This window comes from Passer domesticus, chromosome 16 (assembly GCF_036417665.1).
Source record: "Passer domesticus isolate bPasDom1 chromosome 16, bPasDom1.hap1, whole genome shotgun sequence".
Taxonomy (NCBI): domain Eukaryota; kingdom Metazoa; phylum Chordata; class Aves; order Passeriformes; family Passeridae; genus Passer; species Passer domesticus.
The window spans coordinates 10,155,337-10,162,970 of NC_087489.1; the positions used below are offsets into that span (position 1 = coordinate 10,155,337).

Sequence of the window (7,634 nt, forward strand, 5' to 3'; positions counted from 1 at the left end):
GGAACTGGAGTATGAGATCTCAGTGCAGAGCTGAACGTGAGCACAGAGCACAGCCAGGGTGCAGGGGGGATTAGAGCTCTGACTGACACAGACTGCTCTCTTCTACCTCAGAAGGGCTTTAATACCTGTCTTTAAACCATTCCTGCCAGCTGGTGTCTTTTCCTAATTATGCCTAATTATATTTTGACTCTGAAAATTATCAGGTCACACAGTCCTACCCAGATTACCTTTTAACCAGCAAAATCAGGAGTAATTGGAGGCATTGCCCCAATATATAATTTACTTGACAGCTGCAACATGTCCCAGATTTCCATAGGGGTGTCACAGCCTCACTGAGTTCTGCACTGCTCATGGTGCTGGAGTGCTTAAAAGCCAATTCAAAAATGTTTATAGCATAACAGGACCTGCCCACAGTGGAAATGCAGCAGCCCCTTCCCTTCCCTTCCCTTCCCTTCCCTTCCCTTCCCTTCCCTTCCCTTCCCTTCCCTTCCCTTCCCTTCCCTTCCCTTCCCTTCCCTTCCCTTCCCTTCCCTTCCCTTCCCTTCCCTTCCCTTCCCTTCCCTTCCCTTCCCTTCCCTTCCCCAAATTCCAACATCCCAATGCTTTCAGTCAGTTGGTGGCACTAGTTTTTACACTACACAGAAATTATTACATATATCTAATCAGTGATTGTATTTACCTATTCATGAGATGGCCACTTAGGCACCTGTGGTACAAGTGAACCTGAGGAATTTTTTAAGAGGTAAAAAAGTCAGCTCTCCCCACTGGGAATCCCCCATCCACTGAGTACCAGGAGAGACTGGCCAAGCCTTCTGCTCTAGTGGTCACACAGCCACAAGGCCAGTGAGAGACAGCTCTGAGGGCTGGGAGCACCACTCCTGCTTTGCAGTCTGCCCACACTAGGATTTGAAAGGTGCTTGGCAAAATTAAAGAAGACTCAGAGCTCTTGCCCTGTTTTCCCTCCTGGTTAACTACTTTGTTGTTACCTCATTTGTTTTGTGCTCTTTAGAGGGATGCTGACCAAGCTGCTCAGGGAAAGTGTCATTAATTATTAAGAAATTGTCTAATCCATCAGGGCATCAGTACTGCTATAATGCTTCCCCTGAGGAGACCAAAAGAGCTTTGAGTAAGGAGTTGGAGGTGTTCCAGTGAGAATATGCAGCCCCAAAAACCAACCTTACTTCTTAAGTTTGTTAAATGAAATTTCCAGATGTTTCCTTCCCTCTCAGCATTACACTAAAAAGGCACAATGGTCAGTTTTTGGAAAATGAGATTTGTTTTCTGGGAAATAAATACTGCTGAAGGGACTAAGAGAGGATCCTGGGGGATGAAATGCTCCATGTCCTTTGGGCACCACCATGTTATTACATGAAATAATACAAAAGGTCTGACCAGGAACTTTATAGTCCTTGACTTTATAGTCATAGTAACACATTTCAACCCTGTTGATCTTAAAGCTAGAATGGAATAAAATCCTCTTTTCTTCCTTCCAGGTGCATCACAGACATGAAATATCACCCATTTATCTTGCTGTTTGCTATTTTTGTCTGACTGATACATGACTAGGAGGATACCCCGGATCAACCTGAAGATAACAGGATTTTATTTACTCTATTGCAGTGTCTGACCTCAGCTTTTAGGTGCTGAATTTTGTTCCTCGGGGACATTGAGCCAGAGCCAAGAATGCATCATGTGTCAGAGATGGCAGAGACTGCCCACCCTGGTCCCCCTCAAAGAGGGCTCTGGGCAATTCCAGTGCTCCTCTGCCAGTAATTCCCTACTGTGTGGCAGGAGAAGATGAAAAAGTGCAGCCCAGGAGGTTCTGTAGCTGGGTATGAATAAGCTCAAATCTGTGTCTCAGTCCTTTCACTCTGGGAGAGAGCATCTGATCCTTCTCACTGGCATTTACTTGATGGCTTGAAGTGGGAAAAACCTCAATAAAGCATTATCTATAAATCACTCCAATTTAAGAAGGAGTTTTCATTAAATCTCCTGTTCCCAACCTTTCTTCTCCCCTCCTCTATTAAAGTCATGAGTTAGGAGTGGAAGGCTCAGGAGCTGCAGTCAGGAGTGATAAGGAAACCTCCCTTGAGCTGATTAAAAAGCTTTTCCAACCATGAGAGCAAGGCTGTAAGCCTGCAACAAGCTCTTCATCCTTAGATGATAGTGATAGCTTCACTCTCCCTCTCTAGTTCCAGGTGGCTGTGATTCATCTTGGAGCTCTTGATAGCCAGGACTTTTCAGGATGCTCTGCATCCTGCTGACAGCTACAGCTGCAGATGGCTTTTCCTCTTGAGGCCAATACAGTGCAGCCCCTCTCTTCTTTAAAGACGTTTGTGACAGGACTGTGAGCCAAGGCTGGTCAGAAAATATTCTGGTGGAAAAAACTGTTTTTGTAACATTAAAGCTTTTGTCAGAGATTGGTTTTAAAGTTCTGTAAAATTAAATTTCTTGTTGAAATGAAAAAGCGTCTATGTCACTCTCACTGTCCCTTTGTGATCTTCAGAACAGCCTTAGATGATTTCAATCTCCCTCAGTGTTTAATTTGTACTCCAGACTTTGAAGAAAATACTGCTTGCATCATCATGGCATCAGCATTTGAATATATAAGTTTGCTAAAAATACAGTAATTCTTGTCTACATTAAAGACTCTACTAATCCAGGGTGAGAAGTTAGAACATGGCAAATATCCTGACACAAGAAAGCAGCTTTCCAAAGGAAAATAATTTCTGAATGGGTTTTGACTGCTCTGTGCTAAGAGTACGTGGTAAGTTTACCAATAATTAAATACACTGCAATTTCACTAATTGTTTGATTAGGGGCAATTCTCTAAACATTCTAATGTGTCAGGTTTTCAATGACAGAGCTGACAGATTGGTCTCTTATTTTCCTTTTGCTATAAATCATGGAGTATGACTTGCTGGGAAACTGGAAGTATGGAAATGAGGCACAATGAAATGCAGAACCATGCAGGGACTGGAGTGTTTACATTTCATTCTAAGCAATAAGGCAAAGGAAAATACCTGGGGGAGGGAGGGAGGGAGTCTGGGTGTGCAAGTGGCTCTCTCAGAGGCAAAATCAAGCCTTGCACAATTACATTAAAGCACAATTATGTAGAACACAGAAATGTTCATTTTTTTGTAAAAAAAAAATAGTTAGAAACCCCGGTTTGTTTCATCAATAATAAAAAAGTGACAGGAAAGGGAGTGAAAGTAAAAGAGATTATATTTGAGAGTGAAGGAAATGATGAGAACAGCCCAGCTGTGACATACCAGAGGGAATGGGCCTGGATTCCACATATTTCCAGCATGAGAACGTCCTCAAGGATCTGAAGAGAGGTTTGTGCAAACAGAAATGGCCACTGCTGCCCTGGGGTCAGGATCAGGATCAGGATCAGGGGGATCACTCCCTGGCCTGGGGATGAAAATGATATAATGGGGTTCCCCATTAAGAGACAGGAAAGAAGGGGTGAGGCTTTAAGGCTTTGTCAGGAAATTGCCCTGGGGTGAGGATTTGGGTCTCCTGTTCCAGGTGGATCCTTGTCTCTGCCTTTGTGAGCCCTGCTCCATAATCTGCTTTAACAAAATGCAAAAAATCTTTGTTAAGAAATAAAAAAACATCTTTCAAGAGCTGTCCTCCTTCTCTCCAGGAAACCTGACATTGTCTACCATCCTGGCCTGTTTTGTGTTCCCATCAATCAGCCCCTTTTCCTCATGAAATCCTGCCCTGTTTCTCCAGGTCCAAGTCTTTTTGTGAACCTCAGAGCACTGCCAGAAAGCCTTGATGGATTTCAGTTCTTGGAAGTGCACTGTTTCCTTTGTCCTGGCATGTAGCTTGCATGCAGATCTGCTCTTTAAAGAGAGCTGGAGCATCAGTCAAGTGGATTACAGGGAGCTGGCAGATTCCAAAGGCTCTATGAAAAATGTCTGGTTTTTGGCAGGCAGATTGTCCCTTCAAAAGGGAATTCCATCAAAGCTGAACTTCTCTGACTCTGAGAGCTTCAGATCATTTGTGAAATACATACATGCTTCATTTTTGCTCACAACATGGATAACTGATGAAAAGAAGTTATTTCTCTTTACCAATCTTTTAATGTCCCATAAATTAGGAGAGAGCAGCAAATACAACAAGAGCCCATTATCACTTATCATTCCATAACCTTTCTGTTCAGACACAATCTCTGAAAAACTAATTAAGGCACTAGTGATGGCTAATGCATGCACTCCAAATAAAGCACACTCAGGCTCTGTTTCCAGCCAGGGCAGCCCAGGTTCATTAACATTACACACCAACAGATGAATTCAGTCTGGGGTAGTGCCTCCTGATTAAACTTTCCACAGCCCACTTAACTGGAGCTTTGGTGCGTGTTTGACAGACACTTTAAACTCCCTGGAGACCCTCTGCTCTCCCCTTTGCATTCCAGCCCCTTCTAAAGGCCAGATTCTGGCTGCTCTCAGCTTGATTAGTGACCTGCTTGTTCTGTGGAGTTTAAGTGAGATGAACTGCAGGGCTGAAAGTCATTCCACCTGGGGAGAAGTAACAGAATGGGACCAAAATGGTGATGCTGATAACAAAGGGGTAATTTTTAAGTTATCCCATCACAGCCACAGCTCAGAAAATTTGCTTCAGGGAAGACCCTGGGCTGGGACTCAAGAAATGGGTCAGCCTTAAGTTTAAAACTTAAATTATAAAATAGTGATAGGACAAGGAAGAATGGCTTTAAAATGGAAGAAAAAAGGTTTAGATTAAATGTTGGGAAGAAATTCTTCCCTGTGAGGGTGCTGAGGCCCTGGCACAGGGTGCCCAGAGCAGCTGTGGCTGCCCCTGGATCCCTGGCAGTGCCCAAGGCCAGGCTGGCCAGGGCTTGGAGCAGCCTGGGACAGTGGAAGGTGTCCCTGCCCATGGCAGGGGTGGCACTGGATGGGCTTTATGGTCCCTTCAACCCAAACCATGGTTGTGTGGTTGTGTGAAAGTGACATTGCAGAACCTGTTTCCCCACCTTGTCTGTTCACAAAATTACTGCCAGAACTCTTTAGGAAGAGTCATTCCACCCTCTGCCCTCAGCTCCCAGCGTGCTTCCAGCAGGTCCTGCCTCTCAGCAAGAGCTGTGCAGTGACTGTCACCATGGGACTTACACAGGGAGTGCAGGAAAGGTGCAAACTGACCAAATGACACAAATTTGTGCCTTGAGAAGCAGAAGAATGGACAGCCAAACCTTGGAGCCCCTGACAGATGGGGATGGCAGGTTGGACCATGCCCATCTCACAGGGATGACAAGCTGTAAAAACCCAGTCAAGCAGTCAGCCAAAAATCCTGCAGATGAAGCTGCTGGAATCACCAGCAGGTGTTGGGAACCAGCTGAAGTGGCTGCCAGACACCCACATGCAGCAGGATAGGGATCCCTCTGCTCATTGCGTGGGTTTGATTGAAGTGAGATTCAAACAGGACTTTTTTATTTTTTTCTCTTACAGGTGGCAGCTCTATGCAAATTTGAAAGTGAGAGTTGATAAATACACACTTAGGGATTGCTTTTATCATCCATTTTGATTTTTATGTTAGGGTTTTATGTTTTTCCTCAGGAAAGTGAAGAAACAAATACTGTGTTAATAATTAATGGGTTGACTAATTGAATTGCTGCCCTTTTCACTTGTGTGATCAGCTGGTATTCACAGCTTTTTAGTGTTTTGGGGTTTTTTTTTTCTTTCCATTAGGATGAGAAGTGGTTGATGTCTGCCTTGGATCTTCTTTGGTATGAATTGATGAGGAATATACACCAATTTTCAGTGAACATTGCAGAGGCACAGCAGGCAGTTCCCTTGATGAGAAAATCCTTGTCTGGACCTCCTGCAGGTGCTCCCTCCAGAGAGATCTGCTTTTCTGCCTGCTCTTGAGGAATCACAGAAACTCAGGGAGTCTGAGAGAGCCCTGCCTCCTCCAGTGACCCTGTGCAGTACAAAAACAAGAAGAAGTGCCAGCACAAGAGGTTTTTTTTGTGGTACAGTTTGTTAAACTCTGTTTTATAACAAGCACAGGGCACTACTTGTGGCAAAAAAAAGGCAGAGAAGTTCCTTCTGCCCCTCAGACTCAGAATTTCTGTGTACTCCAGGGAACTGATGTGTTACCTGGAGCCATCTGAAAGGTCTTCATGCACCATTCCTGAGCTCCATGGTCCAGGGGCACTGAGTCCATCCCTAGCCTTCGTGGTCAAGCAGAAAATCCTTAGAAATATAGTATAAAAAACTCCCCTGAGTAACAGGAAAGGCATCTGGGGAGGCTGAATCAGTAGAGAAAATGCTTTCTATTACTCTTACCTTTGTCTCTCAAGTATACACAGTGGACAGAATTTCCTCACAATCCGATCAGGTTCAATACAGTGCTCTGTTTTCTGAGGAGGTTTTTTGGATTGGATTCCAACACACACACAACCACATATCTGCGTCTTCTCAGTGCCACAGCTCCCTTCTGGCAGTGTCACCTGGCCTGAGAGCTCCCTGGCACCAAGGTGTGTGCCCCGTGCCCTGAGCTGGGGGTGCATGGACCAGGCAGTGAATTAGTCTGGCCTGAGATAGCTCAGATGGCAAAAATCCTTGATTTATCTGCCAAGAAAACTGCAAATGTGCTTCAGCTGAGTCTGTCAATGTGAGAGGAGCAGAGGAGTGCCCAGTCAGCCAGAAGATGAATTTGTGCTTGTTCTGTCAGCTGCTGGAGATTGGAATGTCAATATTGAGCCTAATAAACTTCTAGTTTCTAAAACATTAGCTGTGCTGAGATCATATTTAATAACAATCTGGTCTGCCTCAGACCATGCACTGGTCTGCAGGGCTGTCTCTGGGCTGGTGGTGTTGCCAACACTCTCTGGTTTCTCAGGTCTGCTTAGGTGTGTGATTCACCCAAATTAAATTGTGGCCTTGGGCGGCTTCACTCTCAAACCTTCCATGTGCAAAGCAAAGGAGGTAATTTAAAATAAAAGCTGGGGTCTAGAGACTGAGAGATTAATATATTTTCTTAGATTCCTCCAGAGAAACTGTAGCAGAGGGCAGGTACTGAATGAACACAAGCAAATATCCTCGTGAGGAGTGTGTGACACCACAATTACAATGGTCAGCCCCTACAAAGGGCCAATAAAATCTCTGTGACTAATCAGGCTTCTGAAAGACCAGAAGCTGAAAGTCTCAGATCCTTCTGTGGTGCAGACAGCTGTTTCCCATCCAGCTTGCAATGCAGCTGGAAGCGCAGGGAGTGCTGATGGATGCCTGGGTACCAAAATGCTTTAATTACACTGCCTTCCCCAGAGCTCATCTCTGTCACGTGTACGAAGTACAAGGAAAATATTGAACACAGAGGTTTCTTTCCTTAGTTTTTGTCTTGGCTGGATTAATTAAAGATGTCATTGATCCTGACAGGACTGCCTTGGGTTAGTATGGCTGATTCTGTGCTTGCTGCAAGTAGCTGGTGATGAGGGATTTTTTTTGTGCTGTATTATTCCATTCGAGTCCACTTGAGTTCCTTTGGAACAACATTTCTCTCTAGAATTATTACATTCTCCCTCTATTTATTGGTAATGTGTGGTAACTTATTCCCTGACACGGGAAATGAAATTGGTTGCTGGTGACTGCAGGGGTTTTGTTTGAATA

General features: G+C 44.5%; 1 long non-coding RNA gene across 1 annotated transcript; it reads right to left on the bottom strand.

Moving 5' to 3' along the window:
• Positions 1-5,436: 5,436 nt before the first annotated feature.
• Positions 5,437-7,000, bottom strand: LOC135282185 (uncharacterized). The gene is made up of 3 exons (XR_010348479.1): positions 6,312-7,000; positions 6,123-6,218; positions 5,437-5,943 (listed from the first exon to the last, which is right to left on the bottom strand). It is a non-coding gene; the product is annotated as an uncharacterized LOC135282185 (long non-coding RNA).
• Between the last annotated feature and the right edge of the window lie 634 nt (positions 7,001-7,634).